This window comes from Pseudonaja textilis, chromosome 1 (assembly GCF_049901715.1).
Source record: "Pseudonaja textilis isolate UNSWEBS1 chromosome 1, rPseTex1.2, whole genome shotgun sequence".
NCBI lineage: Eukaryota > Metazoa > Chordata > Lepidosauria > Squamata > Elapidae > Pseudonaja > Pseudonaja textilis.
The window spans coordinates 207563203-207585896 of NC_141990.1; the positions used below are offsets into that span (position 1 = coordinate 207563203).

Genomic DNA, 22694 nt, shown 5'->3' on the forward strand with positions numbered 1-22694 from the left:
TAAATAGGAAACCTTGACTTTGTTTGCAAATAATAATATTAAAGATTCTAACTACCAGAAAGAATGAGTCATTACATTTAAAGACCACCTGTCGTTTCAGATCCATCAGGGCAGTGTCTGTTAGTGGGCATCCACTCACCTGCTGCCCGCCACGCCCCTCACCTTGTTATGTCACTGCCACATCAGCAGTCGTCCCATTAAAGTGAATGGGACTGTTGGTGAGTCAACTGGGTCAGAGGAGGAGCCACTGTGCGACAGAGGTGACATTTGCTCTTTAAAAATTATTATTTAAATCAAGTTGATTTAAATCAAGCCTTTTTAGTAGCTTGATTTAAATCATGATTTAAATCGTGATTTAAATTGACTTGATTTAAATCAAACCCACCCTGTCCAGAAAAGTGAAAAGACACTTCAGAAGAGAGTCCAGAAGAATGTCCAGAAGAAAGCAAAGAAACAATAGAGGGCCTGGAAAGAAAATTTTTGAGGAATGATTGGTGGTGTTGGGCATGCTTAGCCAAAAAGACTGTTGGGAAGACGTAAGTATCTGAAGAACGGTCAGGTAGCAGATAGGGAAGAATTGTTCAGAGTTGTTCCAGAAAAAATGGCAAGCAACAATAGCTAAAAGTTACAAGGAGATTTCATGTGGTTCGAAAGGTTTCATGTAGCGTAGCTGTTTGACAATAGAACAGAATATCTCAGGTGATGCTGGACTCTTTTTTATTGGAGATATTTAAATAAAGGCTCACTGACCAACTAAAAATAATGCCATAGTTGTGGTTACCTACAGTAGATGGGATTGGATTAGATGATTTCTAAGGTCTCTTCCACCCACTGTATTTTATGACTTCCTTGTCAGACTGACACATGAAATCTTTTACCTGTACAAAATCTGCAAAGAGAGTATTACTTCTGTCTGGAAATAAAGCTAATAATCCAACTATATATATACCTGGAACCATTAATTGGCCTGGATGATCAGTATGTCATATTCTCCATCTAAAAGCAAGTTAGAAAATAAGTAAAATTGCCTATTTTGCCACCATTCAAAAACAAGATTATCATTGCCAACCCACCATGTTCTTTAAATAACTTTCAAAATATGTGATGTTACTTTGTAAATGTATTTAAAATCTCAAAACTTTCCCTTTTAGACACCTACCTCTTGTGACTCTTCCCCTTAACACAGATCAATACAAGTGAAATGATGTAATAGCTACAGTATATACTGTGAGATTTAAAAAAAAAACTTTAATTCTGTATCACTGAGGTACAAAGAACAAAGCTTCTGTATCTATGTACAGAGTTCTGAATTATTTTTTAAAAAAACATATAGATGCCTTATCTTTCTAAAAAACATTATACTAATGCTAATCAAAGGGCTTGTTGTATTAATTTCCTATCAATAACAAAAATACCCCCTGAACAAGCATATGCATATCCTCTAGAGCAAAAATTAATTTACAGAAAATAAAACACTATAGAATTCAAAATCCTAATTAAATTCCTTTGGATCCTGTAGTTATATTCCATTATGCCATTTTCAGTAGTGGTATTCTACCAGTTCTGCCTGGTTCTGCAGAGCAGAGGCCAAACTGGTTCTGCTGCTGGGCCTGCCCGCCTACCCGAGCTCCTATGCTCACCTTCATGCTGCTGAAGCGACTGGTAGAGTGCAGGCTTGCAGGAGGCGAGTTGGAACGCCTCTGCACCTGCACAAAGTGCCTGTTTGGCATACGCAAAGTATGTGCATGCGCGTAAAGTGTGCCCACCAAGCCACGCCCACTGAACCAGTGATAGAATTTTTTGAAACCCACCACTGGTCCACTTACATTAACACAAAGCATATTATCTTTTTTTTCTTGGAAATAAATTCATTGGCATCCGTGATATTATTTTCATTAAAAATATATATAATTTCAACTTAAAGAGACTTGATACAATTCCTATTTAGTTTCAACTTACAACAGTTCATTTAATGACCATTCAAAGTTACAATATCACTGAAAAAAGTGACATGACCATTTTTTACACTTATGACTGTTGTAGCATCCCCTTGGTCAGGTGATCAGAATTCAGACCATTGGCAACTGACTCATATTTATGACCTTTGCAGTGTCCTGGGATCATGTGATTATCTTTTACGATCTTCTGACAAGCAAAGTCAATGGGAAAGCCAGATTCACTTAACGATGGTGCTACTAACTTAACTGCAGTGTTTCACTTAACAACTGTGGCAAGAAAGGTTGTAAAATCGAGCAAAAGTCTCTTAATAAATGTCTCACTTAGCAACAGGAATTTTGAGCTCAATTGTGATTGTATGTCAAGGACTACCAATATTTACCTCTTATTAAAAAAAATCCAAGGATGCTGAGAAATATGATTTACTTCTGAAAAAGATCTGAGTTCATCCCACTGAAAATGAAAATCATTTAAAGTAAACAATGCTGTGTGGGTGTTTGTATACATATACACAGACATTCAGATACAATTTTTGTACAATTACGTGGAGCAGGTATATGAGATATCAATCGCAATTCCATTCATCAGCACGCAGGAATGTACCATAGTTTGCCCTGACAGTTTTGATTGGGGTGTGGTTTCTTCCTTGAGTTGATCAAGGAATTCCCTAACACATTATCTGGTTTTCTTTCCTGCTTCTCAAGGTGTTATTGCTAGGAAGAATGTATTCTGGGTTGTTTGTTTCCTTGACTTTTGGTGCTGTAAAATGGTGCTAATACTATAAAACCTTGTTCTATAAATGAGATTTAACTTTGTATTTCTGCTGTTGGCTGACTTGTCAGAATGCTCCATTTTCTAGGAATTTCCTAGCATTTGGAGATTTGTCTTGATCTAAAATATCAAGTTTCTCAGATGAAATTGTGGTTGAACAAATGGGCGTTGGTATAATTACCTGAGAATGCCCTTTCTATCTATGCTGTAAGAGAGTCCAGGAGTTCTGGTTTGCAGCGCTTCGGGGCAGGCAGGAATCCGCGATCGTGCACGGTTTCTGCCTGTGCTCGCTGCTGGAGTGCCCTGAGCCACCCAGCTACAGGGCTAGCCACCTCCGTAGAAGGTGGTGAAGACAGGGGGGATCTGGCAGGGTCGAGAGAAATCACACCTCTCTTCCCTAGCTGGCTAAACCCCCTTTCCCAAAGGTGGTAGAGCGGCGGTCAGAAATGGCCGCCACAAAGAAGCGCTCAGCTGGAAAAGAAAGTGCAGGAGGAGTTAAGAAGAAGTGGAAGTTTTTTTGCTGACCGGGACAAACAACAAAGGTATCCTGGAACTTAAGATTTGCGAAAGATACATCGTTCCCAGAGATTTACAAGCGGCGAATGGAGGTTAAAAGGGAAAGTTCTTTTTTTTCACTCTCCTTCCTAACGTTGACAGCGAACAAAAATGCATGAGAAATTAGAAAAACCCGCTTTGGCATCAATAGGTAAACTGGATATCTAAATGCTAAAGGGATAATAAGGATTTCTGAACATTAAAAAATTTTTTTTTTGCTGTAAGTGGGGAGAGGAAAAGAATTGAGACTTTGCTTTGACCTCTTGTCCTCCGCCTTGAGCACATCCTCTGGCTCAGTGGGATGCCTGAAGTTGAAAACGAGGCAACCACTGGAGCATCACAGCTGGAACCAGAAATGCATTGACCAAGGAAGGGTCCATGTTGTAAAAACGCCTGAGTGATGAAAGCCAAGGCCCTACCCCAGGGAGGTGCACTGCTCCTTGTCCAAATCCAGAAACAACAGATGGGATGGAAGTACCTCTGTATGGACCACTGGTTTTGAGAAAAGAGTCACTGTGGTTAGAGGAAGCCTTTTGGGGTTCAGGAGCCACCTCCTTCAGGACTTAATTGGGTGGTGATAGGAGCGGTGGTGCAGGAGCGGTTTGAACAGAGGTTTAAAGACTGCTGCTGAGGGGTATTGATCAGATCTAAGCCTCTCTTCTTCAGATAAATTGAGATCCTGGATCTTCTCTTCTTCCTCCTCTGACATGGAGGAACAACTGTGATGAGAAGCGTTAGAGTAATCCCTCTCCTCATCCTCACCCCATCAGATTGGGTAAATGGGTAACTGAACTGTTGCTGTCTGGGAAAACCACTCTGAGTTGGAGGGACCCCTTGGGAGTAACCAGGAACCAAAGACTGACCTCCCCGATGGGCAGAGGAATTGCTGAAACCCCTCAGCAAGACCCTGTCTGATGGCCACTGAGACCATGTTCTGATATCCTCAGGCCTGCTCCCTGTTGGATCCACTGGACGCAAGCCTGCAGCGGTCGGGGTATAAGTTGCCTCAGGCCTAGGCCGAAGGCCTCCCTGAATAACCTGGCCTAGGCAGTAAAAGGGATCTGGGCCCCAGGCAGCCTGTCTGAAGTTGGGCCCAGACCTGGTTAAATCCTGGGGTAAAATTTCTTTCTCCACCCTCTCTGGAGACGGAGCTAAAAAATGGCTGGCAGAGCTATATTCAGCCTCCCCCGCCCTAGTCGTAATCCCTGGCCAAACCTGTACTTCCCCTGAGAAGTCTGTTGGATCTGGTTTCTTATCCGTTCCAGTGTCTTAGCAAACCAGTGTTTTTCCAAAGCAGCATGCCTTCTCTTCTCAGCCCTGAGCTCTGATTTGGAAATCTTTTGGGGGGGTCATCTTTGCTGCAGCCTCTCTTTTTTGCTGAATGGCCTCTTTGTCACCTTCTCTTCCTCACTGGGACTTGAGAACCTTGAGCTTCTTCCAGGCCAGTGAGGTCTGACTAGGCCATTCCACTCTCCATTTCGCTAACAGGACAGACACAAGAGGTGCTGGGAGCTTCCCCCATGAGAGTGCTGCCTGTTGTGTTATCCTTCCCATAGATTGTAGTGATACTTTTACAATAGGCTGTATAGCTTGGCACTTTTTAATAGATATTTGTTGTGCTGAAAGGTTGTAGAGATAATCCTTTTCCTCTTTTTGGAATTCTGATGTTCTTAATATGTGGAGGGAAGGTTTTAAAATAAGCAATATTTATCTGTTCTTAAATGAACAAGTAGCCTAGACTTTTTAAAATCTGTGTTGCTTAACGTCAACCCTCTTAAAGCATGACATAAAACCAACTTTCAAGAGTGGTTTTGTAGAGTATTAAATTTTATTCAAATAAAAATGGTTACAGCTATGGCTATAGCACCTCTTTCAACCTTATACATAAATCTGCCTTTCAAAATTGTTCAAATCTTAATGACTGGATTAAAATTATTTCCAGGGGTGAGATTCAACCAGTGCAACAACCGGTTCAGTGAGTGCGTGCTTTGTGCACACATAGCATTTGAAAAACGCTGCTTTTTCAGCTCTAAAACTTACCTTCTGCTGCAGTCCCAGTGAGTAAATCAGCTGAAGAGCAGCAATCCACTATGCTGTACCAAGCAGCTGAGCTGAAAACCCCAGAAACAAAGGACAGAAAAGGGCAGGGCCAAATCGTTGCCGTAACTAACGGTTCATCCAAACCAGGCCAAATTGGTAGAATCCCACCTGATTATTTCCCATTTAAATGCAGAGTTTACTGTGATAACCTGGGGCATGGCACAAAGTCAAAGTCAGATAAGCAATAAGAGTCCCTATATTATCTCCAACTTTGTCCCCAATGTCCTTCGGGCTGAAGAAAAACTCTCCCAGGAACAGACTTCGACTGTAGAAAATTCAGTCCAAAACAAGGTACGCACAAACTAACTTAAAATCCTAACAAACCAAACTGAAGTAATTAGTTTGGCAGGGCATGAGCAGGAATTTCAAACCTGAAAGCACGGCAAAACTCACACAGTTGGGAGGACGCCAGGAACAGAGATAAGCCACGATGATACAAGATAAAAGTCATGTTTGCTTCCAACAGCTTGCCTTTTTTATACACTATGTTCCCAGCTGCAGCTAATGAAGGGAATCTGGGCCCTTTCCTCCCCGGTAAGCTATGCAACCCACATTGCTCTCTTCTCCGTTCCTCCCTGTGTGCCCTAGGATGAAGGAAGGGTGACCCTGGGTCTTCCTCTGAATTCCCTCTCCCTTGTTCTACCTCTCCCCTGCTCTGCCCAGCCAGATTTTGCCCTTCCCCAGTTTCTTCCACAGCCAACGGAGCCACACTCCCACTCCCTGTCAGCTGTTCGGCTTCCTCCTCCGAGTCAGACTCCGACAGGGGCATGACAGTTTACTATTGCCAAAATACAACAATGTAACACTGAAACCAGAGAAAGATAATTAAATAGATTTTGAGAACATTAAGCAACTTATCATTCAGCTATAAAAAGTTCAGAAACTGGGAAAGTGCATCACTTCCTGAATGGAATTACCTTACATATGGGCATCTGACTGTTGCATTTTGGTACAATCAGAACTGCTTAACATGGACAGTGATGGGGACATGAAGAAAAAAGAAAAAACCTCTTTTGTACTGGGATGTTGGAAATGCTACAAACAATAGAATAATAATGCTATAGTTGGAATCAGGCCTAGAATCAATTCCTAATTTGCTGGTTCACTTCAAAAGGTTGAATAGTAAGTTCAACTACACATTAAAGGTAAGAGGAAGAAAAGATTAAGGAAAAGAATTCCAAGGGACTCTAAATATGAATAACATAGTTATTTTTCATATTTATTATTCATATTTGGAGTTCCTTGAAATTCTGTTTTTTACATTTAGGATCACCTGGCACTCACCCGAAGTAGCATATAATCAGAGCAGAAAGGGAATAATTTTTTTAAAAAAACCCTCATTTCTTGAGACAAGAATTCAGATTACTTAATACCATGTTTCTCAGAAAATAAGGCTGGGCCTTATTTTCTTTTGACTCCCTCAAAAAACGGCTAGGCCCTCTTTTGGGGGTGACTTAATTTCCCCCCCCCCCTGCACCCTCGCCTAGAGTACCCTGCAGGCAGCCACGCCTTGCCACCAGCCGCTCCTAATGGCCGATCATAGCGGAGCGCTCCCTACCCCTGCCAAGCGCCTTTGCCGCAGACCCAGGTACAGTGCTGGCTGCAGGATGTGGCAGTGGGTGGGTGGCAGTGTCGTGGATGTCGGCCTCGGGGCACTTTTCATCACGAGACCTTCGGTACCAGCCACTGCTGCTTCCTTCGCTGCCGTTGCTTTCCCTTCTGCCCATGCAGCTGCTGCATTTGGAGTGCTGCGCATTCCTCCACTGGCAGCATTTCAGCCGCTTCTTGGGCGGGGGAGCCGGGCCCATAGCTTCCACAGTTCCCGTCAGTGCTGGCGCCTCTCTCGCCAGCACAGTCTCCAACAGCGGCAGGACAGACCCTGCTGCCGACAAGAACTGCCTGATGTCCATCCTATTTCTGTCCTTCAAGGAGATGAAGGTGAGGAGTGGTTACTTCTTCCATTTAAGGGAGTGCTAAGGGTGAATGAATGAACCTTCCAATCCAAACTTAAGAGAAAGGGAATCATCATACAGATCCTTAGCACCCCCTTAAATGCTTAAATTCCCCATCTTCATCTTCTTGAAGGACAGAAATAGGATGGAAATCCACCTCCTGGATTTCTCCTGGCAAATCTCAAAGACACGCTTCCCTCTCTCCCTCCCTCCTTTCCCTGCCAAGCTTCCCAGAGGATTCACCCCAAAGGAGGGGAGTGCATTTAAGGGGGTGAATCCTCCTTTGGGGTGAATCCTTTGGGAGAATCCTCTGAGAAGCTTGGTGCTAAGGGTCTGTAGGATGATTCCCTTTCTTTTCTGTTTGGATTGAATTTGCCCTTTGGATTCTTCTCGAAGGGCAAAATGGATGGCTCCCTCGTTAAAACTATCGGGAGGGGTGGGGTGGAAGCTGCCCAGCCAGTCTGTATTCTCAGGGAACTGACAGAGGGAATGAGAGTAAAGAAATCTTAAAGAGGGTTAAAAGGTCCATGGGGGGATTCGGGCGGCTGAAGCAAGAGGAGATCGCCCATCTGTACAGGGGACAAGACCGTGACCCAAAGCTCTGGGGCGGGAAGCAAAGCAATGCCTCTGTGGGAGGGCAGGTTCTCGTCAGCAACGGGGTCTGTCCCGCTGCTGCTGCCACTGTTGTTGGAGACAGTGTCGGCGAGAGAGGTGCCAGCACCGGAGGGAACCATGGAAGCTATGGAGGCAGCTCCCCTGCCCGAGAAGCGGCTGAAATGCTGCCAGTGGAGGAATGCGCTTGAACCATTCCTCCACCTACGGGAAGGGCCACTTCTCTGCTACCGCTGTGCCGCGATGTTCAGCATGGACTCCGGCCTCTGCGTCTTGCCCAATGGCAGCAGTCCAAACTACGACATCCACGCCAATGCCGCCCGGCCGACCCGGCCTGCAGCCAGCATCATACCCAGGTCTGCAGCAAAGTAGGGAGTAGGGTAGGGAGCCCTCCGCCATGAAGTTCTCCTCCGCCCTTCTCCCCCATTTCGCATGTTTTAAAATAGGCTTAAATTTAGGGGGAGGGGCTTAATTTCACCTTATGCCTAGAAAACATGCTGGGACTTCCTATTGGCGGGGGCCATATTGTTGGAGAAACACGGTATTATATTCCTATGTTTCTGATCACCCTGTTAATTCTCATTATGAGCATTTGCTGTAGCAAGATAAAGAACTTTTAAACTTGAGTAAACATTATGCCTGGTTATTTCTATGGATTATGGCTGTGTAAAAGAACTTTGCCCTAAAAACAGGCACTTTCCCCCACCCAAAAGATTATACAACATACAAAAACAAACCAAAGAGTAGGAGTGTTGTAACACACAACTGGCTACCTTGAGAGTTGCTACCCAGGAAAGGAACTTCTTCCTTTCACTCTGATGTCATGGGTAGCTCAATATGATAAAGATTTTGTAATCCTATCTAATCCCTTCCAATTTAGTATAAAAAGACCTTAACTAACCTTTGACAGTCTTTCATTTTTTCAATCTGAAAGAGGAATTTAAGAACAGGAAAGAAAAGAAGCTGGATTTGGCATTTATAATCCACGTATAAGAACAGATTTTGGTTGGCATAAAGTGGTATTTTCTATTGAGTACTCTCAACAGAATTTTCGCTCAAAATAGCAACATAAATTACATTACAAAGAAAATAACCAATGGAAACAGGAGGAATTTACATAGTGCAAAGAAAGATATACTGTTATAAATCTTCATTTCAGTAATTCAAGATAGTGGTTTAGAAATACAAGCTCACAGACAGTATATCTATTATATCTTTTTACACACATCTCACTTTAATTGCAAGCATACAATACAGTTAACTGATCTTCCATTATTTTTACAGAGTTTTGTATTATTATTTAACATGACACAAACTTTCGTTCTTTTGATCCACTTACCGTAAGGAATGATAATTTCATTCATTTTGAAGTACTGAAGAGTAGTACTGAAGTACAGAAGCAGTTCAGATATAAAACAGGTAGATCTCAAATTATAATTCATTCAAAGACCGTTTGAAGTTACAACTGCCCTGAATGAAGGAACTTACGACCAGTCTTCAAAATTCTGGCTACTGCAGCACCCCACAAAGTCAATGGGGAAGCCAGCAGGGAAGGTCATAAATCACCGAGCTAAGTCTCCCCCTTCCCCAGCTGCTGGCCTTTCTTCGCTCACATGCACCACACCTGCCTTCTCATCTTTGCTTGCATGCATACTGCACCCTTCATTCTGGTCTACTTGCACTCAGGTATGTATGTATGCACCCTGTGCTCCATTTCCCTGACCTTTCAACAGTTCCATTTATCCATCCATTCACCCACCCTCCAGCATCGTCCTTCCTGGGCTGCCCTATGCTCACAGATTTGCGTGCATGCATCCCATGCCCTATTTTCTTGTATCTCCCCCCACACACACTTGTCTTTCCCCAGCCTTTCTGACTTTGTGCCACATCACAGCACCCCACTTCCCCAACTTAACTGAGTCTGTTTTGGGCCTCTAAGGAACCCCCTCCCCCAGCACCTTTACTGTCCTTATCTGGGGACTTCTTTGTTTTCCACTTAATGGCCCACATGCTATAATAACCACGATTGGCTAGATTGTTGTCACTAAGGGATACAATCACATGATGGTGCTTTACAACTGCATCACTTAGCGACAGTATCCAGGCAGTCCTGGTTGTCATCAGTTGGAATTGGGTATGTCTAATTTAATGAAAAGAAGGACTAGGATAACGTGATAGCAGTGTTCCAGTATCTCAGGAGCTGCCACAAAGAAGAGTCAATTTATTCTCCAAAGTAGTGGTCGCCAACCAGTGGGCTGGGAACCACTGGTGGTCTGGGAGGAAATTTTGGTGGTCCGCAGATAAATGTCACCCCCAAAGCAATTAATCCAGGCTGTGCAGGAACACAAGGCTGTGCTGCCCACATGGCCACAAGGTTTGCATCACTTGCATTGCGGACCATACAAGGTAGTGAGGGGAGGAGGGGAAAGGGTGGAAGGGGGAACTTGCCCCACACACCTGGCCTGGCCACCGGGCTGCTTCTTTCTGTTTCTTTCTTCTTCTGCTTTTGGCTGCACGCAAGGAAAGCAGCAAAAGTCTTTCTTTCTCTCCCCAAAACTCTGCCAGAAATGAGTCTTTGCGACCCTGAAAGGCCTCCTGCTCCAAGAGGCTGCGCCGGCATGGCAAGTCTCACAAAGACTCATTTCTGGCGGAGTTTGGGAGAGGGAAATAAAGACTTTTGCTGCTTCTGCTGCTTTCCTTGCATGGAGCCAAAAGTCTCTCTCTCACACTCTCTCCCCCTCAGAATGGAGCTGGAGAAGGTATCCTGCGATCCCAAATAAAGAATGATCGATTGGTAGGAAAAGAGGGTGGGGAATTTTCCTGCAGACTTTTTGGGGGCTTTTCCCAGGGTCTCTGGTCCGCGGGATTTAAAATTATGAGTTTGGTGGTCCCTGAGGTCCAAAAGGTTGGCGACTCCTGCTCCAAAGCATCTGAAGGCAGGACAAGAAGCAATGGGTGGAAACTACTCAAGGAGAGAAATAACCTAAAACTAAGGAGAAATTTCCTGACAGATTAATCAGTGGAACAACTTGCCTCCAGAAGTTCTGAATGCTCCAACACTGGAAGTTTTTAAGAAGAGATTGGACAACCATTTGTCTGAAATGGTATAGGGTTTCCTGCCTGAGCAGGGGGCTGGACTAGAAGACCTCCAAGGTCCCTTCTAACTGTTATTCTGTTCTGTTCTGCTGTATTCTATCATTATGAATGAATCATTAAGTGGTCACATGATACTGCACTTTATAACTTCATTACTTAGCAGTTGGAATCCCAGTCTCAAATGCAGTTATAATTCAAGGACCATCTGTACAAGATCAATTTTTCCTTTTTTCTTCCTGGTACGTTAGCTTTGTTCTCAGAAGACAAGCCATGCTTGCATCCTATGATTAAATGAGATTTGTGATGAATGATGGTTAAGTCTGTATTTTAGGCTCTAAAATGTTTGTTTCTTACATGAAGTTAAAATCCTCATAAAAAAATTAATACAGACTATGGTATTTCCACCAACATTAAGAGTCATAATAGGTTTTTTTAATGTAATTTTTTTTTCTAAACCCATAAAATAATACTTTTAAAATAAACTTACAATACTTTCAACTTACTCCATCTATACACCGGATTCTTTGTTTTTCAATCTAGCTAAAATAACATGTCACATTTTACATATATTTATTCTTGTAAGTATTTACTAGGGATCAGATATTTTATTCCATTTCACTTGCATTTGTAAAAGCTTAGTTACCTTAAATTATACATAATCTCTCTTTCCTATAATCACACTGCTGTACAATGAAAACAGAAATATTATTTTAAAAACTTTCAAGACATAAGTGGGTAGATGTGACCATAACTGATTTGTTAATTTAGTATGTATAGCTCATAGGGAAAAATAAAGAAGTCTATACCATCAAAATGAGATACAGAATAAAAACTTTTACCCCCATGGGGAAAGAACATCAAAAGGAAAGTTGAACTATGCAAAACTGCTGACTTCAGGATATTTCTTCTTTAAAAACAAGACCAAGATGGAAATATGCATTCCACCCCCACTCCACCAAATTGTTTCTGGGTAAACAGAAATTATTTCAGAAACCGCCTGGAGTTAAACATACATTTCAATGTATTCTCCTCCAATAGTGCTTTTACGCAATTTTGGAATCTGAAATTTATCTTGCCAGCTGTAATATTTCAACTGTGAAGTACACATATAGAATTTCACTTCCCCTCCCCCAAACCATCCCACGGTTTGAAATTGCCTTTGCATCCCTGATATATTAGAACAAGAAAAACAATAGCAGCAGCCCAGAAGCAGCTGCCAACTCAATACAAAAATATTGTAAACAAATAGATAGCAAGAAAAAGACCTCCACGACACAAAAAGGTTGTTGCCCAATTTACCAAAACAGCATTACAGCACATTACAGTATACAGCAAGACATGCACACCCATTTTTAATATTCCCTGTACTGTCTGTTCCCTTGGTAAGCATGAAGACATCTTATTTTGGTTGCACAGTTTGCTTCTTACATAATACGTACGTGTTGCCCAACTGCACATTCAAGTCATCCCTCTCTTGCAAAACCAGTATGTGACACTGATGGGTTTTCAAAAGAAAAACTTGGGACTGCTGCTTGATTTCTCAAAGGGCTGCTAACCTTCTAATGGAGTGGGGGCAAAGATCTGTAGTGTTTCTTTATAAAAAGCAATTCCAGATAGTTTGGAGGAAAGAGATAAAAACCAGAGTCCTCTGTTAAAGGATATTATAGGCCTTGATAATTAATACAAGGATAAGTAATTTAAGTTGCTGGACATCGCCTTTAACACCCTGCATGTTTGAATATTTGCGGGGTGACCTTTATTGCAAGTCAACTACAGTAGGCTCTTTCCATGCCCAATAGCTGAAAACCTATCACTTGCACAGTGACAAGATGGCTTTTATGACAATCTTTCCTTTGTAGGAACATTCTGGCACAAAAAGCCCCTTTCCCTTTGTCATTAGGAAACTCTTAAGGAATTAGTGGTCGAAAGTATGGTTGGCTTCCTGGTTATTTATTCCCAGTTCTAGACATACCATTTATATGGATTTTGGTTTCTGATACAATCTGAGTTACAGAGGAAGGAACTGTATGACACTTAAGAGTAGTCTGTGATTGGAGTGGCTGAAAAACTCTATGAGATACCTACACCACCACCCATATGTTTTCCTTACATTAATGCCTGCCAACTGGAATTGTAGCTGCAGCTTGTGGTGGAGTCTAGAATCCCAACAAGAATTAGGGGATAGCACTTTAATAAACACTGGTACAGGAAAAAATATTCTTTCCCCTGGTAGTCCTCCCTTAATCACAATTAAGCTTGGAGTTTTTGTTGTTAATTGTTGTTTAAATATTCTGTATATTCATAGACACATACATTTGCTAATGTACTATAACATCAACCCAGTTTACTGTGTTTCTGTGTTTGAAACTCTTCTAGGTAAGGTTTTCTGTTACTTACATTTGCTGCTTTACATTTCAAAGACCAGATCCTGCTGCAGAAAATTAATAGCTGGGCAGTAAAATAGTTTAGAAACAGGAAATTACTTACAATAACTCAACATAGGCAACAAATAGCATCATGTACATTGCAAAATAATTGGACAATGATTTAACAATGTCATGGAATGATTAGTAATAAGTCCCACATATTTGTAACTATTGTTGATGATCAGATGTTCAATGGAATTTAAATATCAGAAGAATTGGGAATTTATGCTTCTCAGCTAATGCGTAAGAATGTTGGAAAAAAAAATTATGAATCAGAATATTTTGAAATTATGGATTGAGAATCTTGTTTTAGCATTGGTTTTATTAATTTATTATTAATCTTCTATAATGCAGATTTTCGTATATTGTACTGCAAATAAAGAAATGCATTCATTGCATGTCTTAATTTTATTAAATCAACTTAGCAGTCCTACATATTTACTAATTTTAGAGAACTTTTTTTCTTTTAGGTACATCATAAAATTACAGAAAGGGCTGGTGCCTTTCAGAACCAAATAAAAACATTTTAAACTAACCATTTCCTGCACTTCCTTCTGGGTGAGGAATGATCTCATCTGACAGCCACATGGTGATATGACAATGTAAGAAGGCATTGCTTATGTGACATGTAATTTACTTTTCAATCTCTATGCAACTTTTGATACCATCTCCATGGTATTCCAAGTTAGGGGTTGGAAATACATCTCTTGAAGTTCTACTCCTTCCTGGAGAAAAGGCTTCAGATTGTAGTTCAGGTAATTATCATTCTACTTTACAACTTTTTAATTACAGGATTTCACAACTTTAAGTGTATCCCCCATGTTTTCTATCGTCTGTATAAAGTTGCTAGAAGTGATTTTCAGAGATTATGAGACTGAATACCACCTATAGGTAGATGACCACTCAAGTCTACTCCTTTCCATATTGATCAAATACGTCTTTGGCTGACTCCTGGTTGATCCTGAATTATGGCAGAAGCTATAAAACTTGAAACTGAAATCAGACAAATTAGTAGTTGGAGAAATTTGATTGGGGCAGAGAAGTCCAAACCTCTTTATGACTTCCAACTACACCTCTTCTTGGTTAGGTCTAATCAGGCGATTATTGTGCATGTAAGGGCTATCTACTGATTAAATAACTGTAAAGCAGGTTATCCTTGAAAGAAACTTAGAAGTTGCAATGGGTCCAGAATGTGTCATCCAGACTTCTGTTGAATGTTTCTCAATGACAGCATATAACATGTGTTCTGTCAACACTATAATAGCTTCCCCTTTTGTTCTTGTTCAAATTCAAGGTGCTTGATACATAAATCCTTTAATGCTTTGAATCTCGCCAAGCCATAGAGGCTCACCTGAAAATGACTAGAAAGGTCAGCTTTCTTAGTAGCATCACTGTATTTATGGATTTCCCTCTCCTTAGAAGTTCAGATTATTCCATTCTTAGTTTGCTTAAGAAGCTAAAAAACATTTTTATATCCAAGCTTCCTTCCATAACCACCCAATATATTACTTAATACATTACTTAAAATTACTGCTCGAATATTTTAAGATTGGAGCTATGAATATTCACCAGCCATGGATCATAATAATTTATAAAGATTATAAAATGTTATCAAACAATTATCAAATTTTTATTATTATTTTAGATCTATACTGTGAACTGTTGTGAGCTGGTAAATGAGACAGAACAAAGTGACAAAAATATGCTGTAAAGCATAAGTCTGTTTCTATGAAGTAAAAAAATTAATCTATAGACGGGTTTACAGTCACTGAAAAATGCAATGTAGTTTTTGTCACTAAGTATACTCTATGAATTGTGATTTTCAAACTGTGGTTTATGATGCATTTTAATAATTGTGCTTTATGTAATAAGTCTCAACTGAATACATCATGATTTGGCAAAGGTACAAATCCAAGCATTATGTATCATAATAGTATGAAATGTCAGCCTTATCTTTAAAGCATCTCTTTCTGAACAACAACATTTTCATCTTAGATTTATCAGCATAAAAGGCGTGGTTATCTCAGGGTTTGTACTCCAAGATTAGATATTTTACCACCCTACAAGATTTTGGCAATGACTGCAACACATTTGGCTTACCGAGTAGCTTTTTCTTTTGTGGAGAAAACTAAGCCAAAACTCTGGATGACACAAAATTCTGTTACTGGTTTTACACAGCATATATCTTAAATTTAAGTAAACCTGACTTTCCCCCCACAATTTTCTCTTTTTTTGAGAAATGAAATCTCATGTTCTTTTAATTCTGAATCTCACACAAGTTTATAAGTATAATTTATCTTCTACAATTATACTATTCTTCCCCACTATGCTTGTAAAAAAAAGAAAAGAAAAATAGTATATTTATGCAGAGTTCTAAATAAGTGAGTGCAGTGTATGTTAAAGTTCATGTTAATTAAGCATAATGCAATAGTACCAATTTAATGTCAAGTTCTTAATTGTGATGGCCACATACTAGAGAGTTCATTTCTTTTAACTGAAGAGATCTGAGAGCACATAATGACAGAGAGAACTGCAGGGTACATGTAATCAGCAGTTTCCACAGGTCTTTAAAGCAACCTTTTAACTACCTTCCACATCGTGAGTGGCAGCTCTGCATTTGTTGTATCTCTGCAAGGTTTCTGAAGCAGCCAAGTTTATTGTGATCCAGTTATCACTGCAAAGTCAGCAGTGATGTTCCTTCATTGTAATTGTTTTAACTCAGTGTTATAAAATACTTCAATGTTCAGCGAACAAAGCATCAGTAAAGTACTTTAAGTCATATTAAGATGATCGCTGCAGCCCACAAGGCATTTACACAGATTGCATACTTTGTTACAGATTTTGTGGGTAATTCCCCAACAAAATAAATTATCCTGCCAACTTGTACAGTAGTTATTCCCACATGGCTATTCTGTGTGCTAGTGCTTGCCATCTGGAAAGAACTTATGGGTGTCTCCTATGACAACTTTTAGCCTTCTACTGAAAACTAATATTTTTACTTAGGTTTTACCTGTGTGAATGATTGTCTTTTTAGTCCTCCTACCCCAATTTTAAATAAAAACTTTACTTTTAATTTAGTGTACCCACAAATGCATATATTTATAACAATAAATGTGAGCTGTATTTGCATAGAATGGGTGTTGGTATACCTGAATGCCATTTCTCCTTATAGGCGAGACAGGTCAAGAATGGGTTGCTCTTGTCCTAACTGCTTAGACTGAGTCTGTCTAAAAGGCTGATTAGCCTAGCTCTGCCCACTCTGGGTGGCTCCTCCCAACTTTCGGCGAATGCATCATGACAGACAGGACTACCTCTGAAAAAGACAAATAGAGACCGTTATCGGGTCCCCCTCCCACCTGCCCCTATTACGGACCAGTTCCATCAGGGTGGGGCTGACCTGTCTTGCTTACAAGGAGAAATGGCGTTCAAGGGAGAATGAGAACACCCATTCTCCCTTGTAAGGCTACGACAGGCCAGCAATGGTACATAACAACGCTGGATTGTCCTCGGGAGGGTCCAAGACTAGTCCCAGCCTCCATGCTCCGTGACAACTCTCTGCAGAACCCTTCTGCCAAATGCTGCATCTACTAAAGCAAAGATGTCCGGATGGTAATGGCGAATGAAAGGAGATGGAGATGTCCATGTGTCTGCCTTGCAGACCTCTTCAATGGACGCCTGCGTTGTCCAGGCCGCAGTTGTCGCAGCACTGTGAGTGGAAAGAGCTGTAATGCCTCTGGGTACCAGGAGGGAACGTTTCGAGTATGCTTTGGATATGCACGACTTAAGCCACCTGCTGATCGTGGATGGAGTTACTCCCCCCCCCCCCAACATAGCAGGTTGGAAGGAACAGAAAAAGGGATTCTGTTTTGCGGAATTCTGAAGTTCCTTTTGAGATCGATTTATAGCGCCCTATGCATAACTAGGGTGTGCCAAGCTTTCTCCATGTCATATACAGGATTTTGGACAGAAATCTGGAAGAACCAGCTCTTGAGATGTGTGGAACAAGGTGTTGACTTTGGGGATAAATGCTGGATCCATCCTCAAAACTATCCAGAGAGGGTGAAAAATACATAGGTCTAGGCGAACTGAGAGAGACAGTGCAACCAATCCCGACACTCTTCTGGCCAAAGTGATAGCCATCAAGAAGGCTACCTTCAAAGTAAAAGGGAGCAGACTAGCCAATCTTAGAAGTTCAAATGGAACCTAGGTCAGGGACTGCAACACCTTACATAGATCCCAGGTACGATACCTGTGCGCAATAGGTGGGCACAGACTGCTTGCCCCTCTAAGGAACATATGGACCGCAGGATGATGTGCTAATGACTCCAATTTGCCACATGTCCTCACCGAAGGAATGGCCACTACCTGACAATGAAGGGTGTTGGGAAAAAGACCCTTATCCAGCTCAGCCTGTAAAAAAAAACTTCAAAAAGTTTTGCTACAGAGGCCTCCAAAGGTTGGATGTGTGATTTGGAGCGCCAACAGGAGAAAGCTTGCCAGGTAGCATCATAGATGCACATGGTAGAAGGTTTCCTGGAGGCCTGAATGGTTCTGCCCACTTTATCAGAGAGATGGGCACATTTTAACCTAGAGAAAAAAACCTAAGAGATGGGATCACCTCCTTTCTCACCATCAGTTCGTAGAAGAGAACATTTGACTCCATAGGAGGCTGAGCAGCGGCCTTCTCTTCATCCACATCCTTCAGATTGGCTGAGTTCCTGCTTTGAATAGCAAAGGAGTGAATAATGTATGCTTGAAACCACCTGCGAACTCTTGAGATTTCAGGGAAAAGCCCTCATCCTCAGACATATCAGACTTTATCTTGTCTGGTTTGCCAATCAAAGAATGCACAGCAGCAACAGATGGAGCATAGGTCAATATAGAAAACACATGTTCCTGAATCAAGGAACCCCTATGTGGCCACGAGGCTTCCTGCTTCACCGACGAACCCCGATGGAAGTTCCCCGGCCTTTGGCTGCTCCCTGGGGATCAGTGGCAGCTGAAACCCTAACAGCTCGAATAGCGGCTCTTCTCTTCACCAGAGGCTCGTAATTAGCCCCGCAGCTCTTAAAGTGCTAGGATACAGCGGCTTCCCCTTCACCGCAGAAGCCTGAAAACAGCCCCGCAGCCCTCACTGGCTGGTCTGGGGGACAGGGCAGCTCTCAGCTGTAGCACAGCTCCAATAACCAGCTGAGAGTTGGAGCTGCGTTATATTTAGCTTCAAGGCTTTTTTTGTTGATTATTTTCAATTTGAGAAGATTTTCAAAATAGAAGCCTGCCTTTTGAATTTGAAGGCAAGAGAGGCAGTGAATTGCATCTGTCCTGGCTGAGGACTGAGTCGAAAGCTGGGAGGAGCCACCCAGAGTGGGCAGAGCTAGGTGAATCAACCTTTTAGACAGACTCAATCCAAGCAGCTAGGACAAGAGCAACCCATTCCTGACCTGTCGTAACCTTACAAGGGACAAAAGTGTGTTGAGATATATTAAATACATGGATACATACAATTCTGGAAAGCTTCAATTAGGAATTAGAATTCTGAATATACTTTTGGAAATTAATAAAAATAAAATTGGTATCGGCTGTGTTCCAGGAGAGAGAGGTTGGCTTAGGTGTGTCAAATTAACAGAAATTATGCCTTAGCTATGTGAAACCTGCTATGGGTTAAGTCACTGAAAATGTTGAAATAGCCCAGGCACTTTCATTTAATCAATATATACAGCTACACTTCATTTACTAATATGCTCCTCAACCACTTTCCATGCCTGCCTTCTTTTCATGTATGTGTAGGCTACTTGTACTCAGAAATTCTAGTGATTATATTTAGATGTTCTGTACTTCCATTTATATTTTGGAAATCTTTTTCTACATTCAAAGCTGGAATGGATCCTGAAAACTTTGGTTTTAATCTTAAATTAAATTTATAGAAGAGTTAGAATCACTTTCCCCTAATAGATACTTTGCACCCCATCCAAAAGAACTTTTAAAGCCCAGTTAGGGACGCAAACAGAAAAAATATATATATTTCCATTAATTTCTGTATATTAACTTATACAGTATTAAGGTCTGAGGTTCTAATTTCTAACAGGAATGATGAATGTGTTTATGCTTGGCAATCTTCTCCAGAAAAAGTAATTAAAATCCAGCCAAAGTGCCAGCATTGTTAATGTTTTTAATATTTCATTAAAATAAAGATCACATTTGGTATTCAAGTTGACAAAGATCCATGCTTACTATCTTTTATTTCATTGGCAAGTGCAGGTAAAGTATAACTCTCAGAACACCTGGTATGCCCCCAAGCACTCTCCTGTTAACACTGATGATCTAAGAAGAATGTAACATGATTAACTAGTTCTTCCAATGTTGTTTTAAAGCCAGTAGCTCTCAACAATAAGTATTTCAAAAACAATGGGTTAGAATTTGAGAGAACCAAATAACATTTTTTATAATTACCAAACTATCTCATGCTATTTGTGGAGAAGAATTAGATGCTGGGGAGAAAAACAAGACTGTTTGGTAACTATAATTCAGTATAACTGAAAGCTCTAGGAGTTTTCAGAAATGACTACAGAAACAGAAAAGAAAAAAAAAGTTCTGTTTTTCCACAAAGTGGAAAATACTATTATGGATATATTCTAGTTTTTCTTCCACACCTAAGTAACTATCCCTTTTTTGGTCAGGAAAAAAATCCTAGGTCAAATTGATGTAGATATCTACAGCATGTTTACTTGATTATTTACAGTTAATTAATTTGGAACACCTTTCCTTGGAGTTCCCAGCCTTCTGGAAAGTCTTGAAGAGCTGGCTTTCCCCCACCTGTTTTTGGGGGTATAGAAAAGTTGGAAAGTACCAGAGGTTTCTGTAATGGTTTTATATACAGTATTTATTGTTTTTATTACTATGTGCAAGGCCCATTGTGTTTAAAATGGGCAGCTATTTGTCTTTTCACTAAATAAAGCTGATAATTTCTGCACATTTATTGGGCTCAAATTTCTGAAAGAGATTCTACACCTATCTCCTCTCAAAACAGAACCACATAAATAGTTTTATTTAAAGCATGTGTACACTTTGCTGTTCTCACCATTCAAATGTTGTTTTATTTAAGGCAGAAGTGGATAAAGTAGCAGAGAACACCACCTGGCAGAATACAATTAAATAACCTCACTTTATTAAATCAACTTCCTCCTTGTTAGTTTATATTCAAAGCAAATATAAAATGTCTTGGGCATAATAACCATAGTGATATTGTTAAAAATTCCTGAGGGACACGAACCACAGCCTCAACAGAACAACAGAATACTGAGATGGAAAACGGCTCTAGCCACTTTCTCTACTCAATCAGAAAACCCCTCCTTGAGCAAAAATATATAACTGTTTAAAAAGTATAAAGTTGTTAAGATGTGCTATTCATAACAGAAGCAACGTATCTTCTCAAACATATTTTAAGTGAGCCATTTAATTATAATTTTCTTCAACCTTCTTTGAAGAACAAGACAAACTTTCTTGTTAATTCTGATTTAAACGATTAAGAGACAGCAGTCTTAGTATTTTGTATTTTGTTTCCTTTCATCATGCACCAAACAAAAGTAAATGAACCACTCAAATATTTTTCAAAAATGAGACCGGACTAGAAATCAGGACACCATGACATGGAATCCAAATGGGCATGAAACTAGTAGAGAAACAAGGCAAGGATATCAATTCACTCCCTTATTAACATTCATCACTGCATTAGAAATATTGGCAGAAAAATTACAAGGTGATAAAGAAGCAACAGGTTTTAAAATTCATAGAGAGAGCTTGAGGGTTGGAGGAACCTAAAGGCTTCTTGGTTAACATCTTTTTCAATAATCCAACATAAATGTACTACCCAAGGGAGACTATTTCAAATGACATCAATCAGAATTTCAGAGATAATTTTACATGAATGACAAGAAACTGTCAGTACAGGTAGTCCTTGGTTAACAAAAACGCATTCAGCAACCATCTGAAATTGTGATGGGTGTTAAATGAGTAGTACTTAAAACTGGCCCTCAAAGTTTCAACTATCATAGAACGCCTGCAGACACCTGGTTGCAATTCAGACGCTTGGCAATCAGCTTGCAGTTAAAAGGATTGCAGTGTCCTGGATTCATATTATCACCATTTGCAACCTTCTCTGCTATCTTCCCATGAGCAAAGCCAATGGGTAAGCCTGCAGGGAAGGTTGCAAGTTGCCCTGAGCCCCACTACTACAGGGATCTCATATTTTGTAGGAGATGCCAGCCTGACATATCTTTTATTTGCATTCCATAGTGCATGCGCATCCACCTGGCCATGCTCACATGTCAACACTCTCCTGTCTGTGTAGCACCACCTCTCCCCTGCCCAGATGTCTCTATACCATTCACACCATCTGTTGTGAGCTGCCTGGGACTTGGGACTTCCTACCGGCTTCCCCACTGATTTTGCTTGTTGGAAAACAGCAGGATGCAACAAATCAGTCATGTGAGGTTGTTGCTTAACAACCAGCAATTCTTGCTTAACAATGACTGCCAGATCGCCACTGCTAAGCAGTGTAATCAAATGACATCACACTTTAGGAGCACTGTGGTTAACAATTAAAATTCAGGTCCCAATCATCTTCGTTAAGCAAGGTCTACCTGCAAATTCATATGGAGCAGAAGAAGAGTCAAACAAACCTTTGTACACAGAGAGAAGTAGCCTCGCCCTTCCAAACTTTATATAGTATCATAAAACAAGCTGCCTATCACAATAACAAGTAGATGAAGTTTCCAAATAGCAGAATGACAATTTTTGAAGCTGGCTTAGCCAATGTACTTCATAGGTACTTATGTTAAAAGAGTTACACAGGAGGGGAAAAAAAACTTAAGAGGACATATTATTACACAACTTTTTGTAAAAGTATGAAATTCTGCAAAGGAAATAGTAAGCCTATCAATTTACCTCCAGTTTCTCCTTCAAATGTTTTTCATGTCAAAGATAATTATAGCAAGAAAAAATATAATTACATATGCAGGTATAATTTACTTAGATTCTACAAATACACTAAAAACACTACTTACTGAAGGTTCAAATATTCCATGGCTGATGTATTTACAAGCACCCACAAGGATAAAATCAAATCTTGAGGAAGGAGAGCATACAGAAAGAACAGCTCATTGTCATTTGATTCTCCTGTTAATGAACACACCTAAACAAATGTGTAAAAGTTCCATGGTAGACTCAT

General features: G+C 40.6%; 1 protein-coding gene across 6 annotated transcripts in view; it reads right to left on the bottom strand.

Annotated features, from left to right (window-relative positions):
• Positions 1-22694, bottom strand: part of MGAT5 (alpha-1,6-mannosylglycoprotein 6-beta-N-acetylglucosaminyltransferase) — a 137159-nt gene that overhangs the window by 109122 nt on the left and 5343 nt on the right. Inside the window, exons 1-2 of one of the 6 annotated variants that reach the window (XM_087920332.1) lie at positions 2339-2409; positions 950-996 (exon numbers count right to left, since the gene is read on the bottom strand). The exons of 4 other annotated variants lie outside the window; for them this stretch is intronic. The gene's annotated coding sequence lies outside the window, so the exon portion shown is untranslated. Of the gene's footprint in view, positions 1-949; positions 997-2338; positions 2410-22694 lie in introns of those variants that run through there. One more of the 6 variants, XM_087920331.1, reaches the window with a different exon arrangement.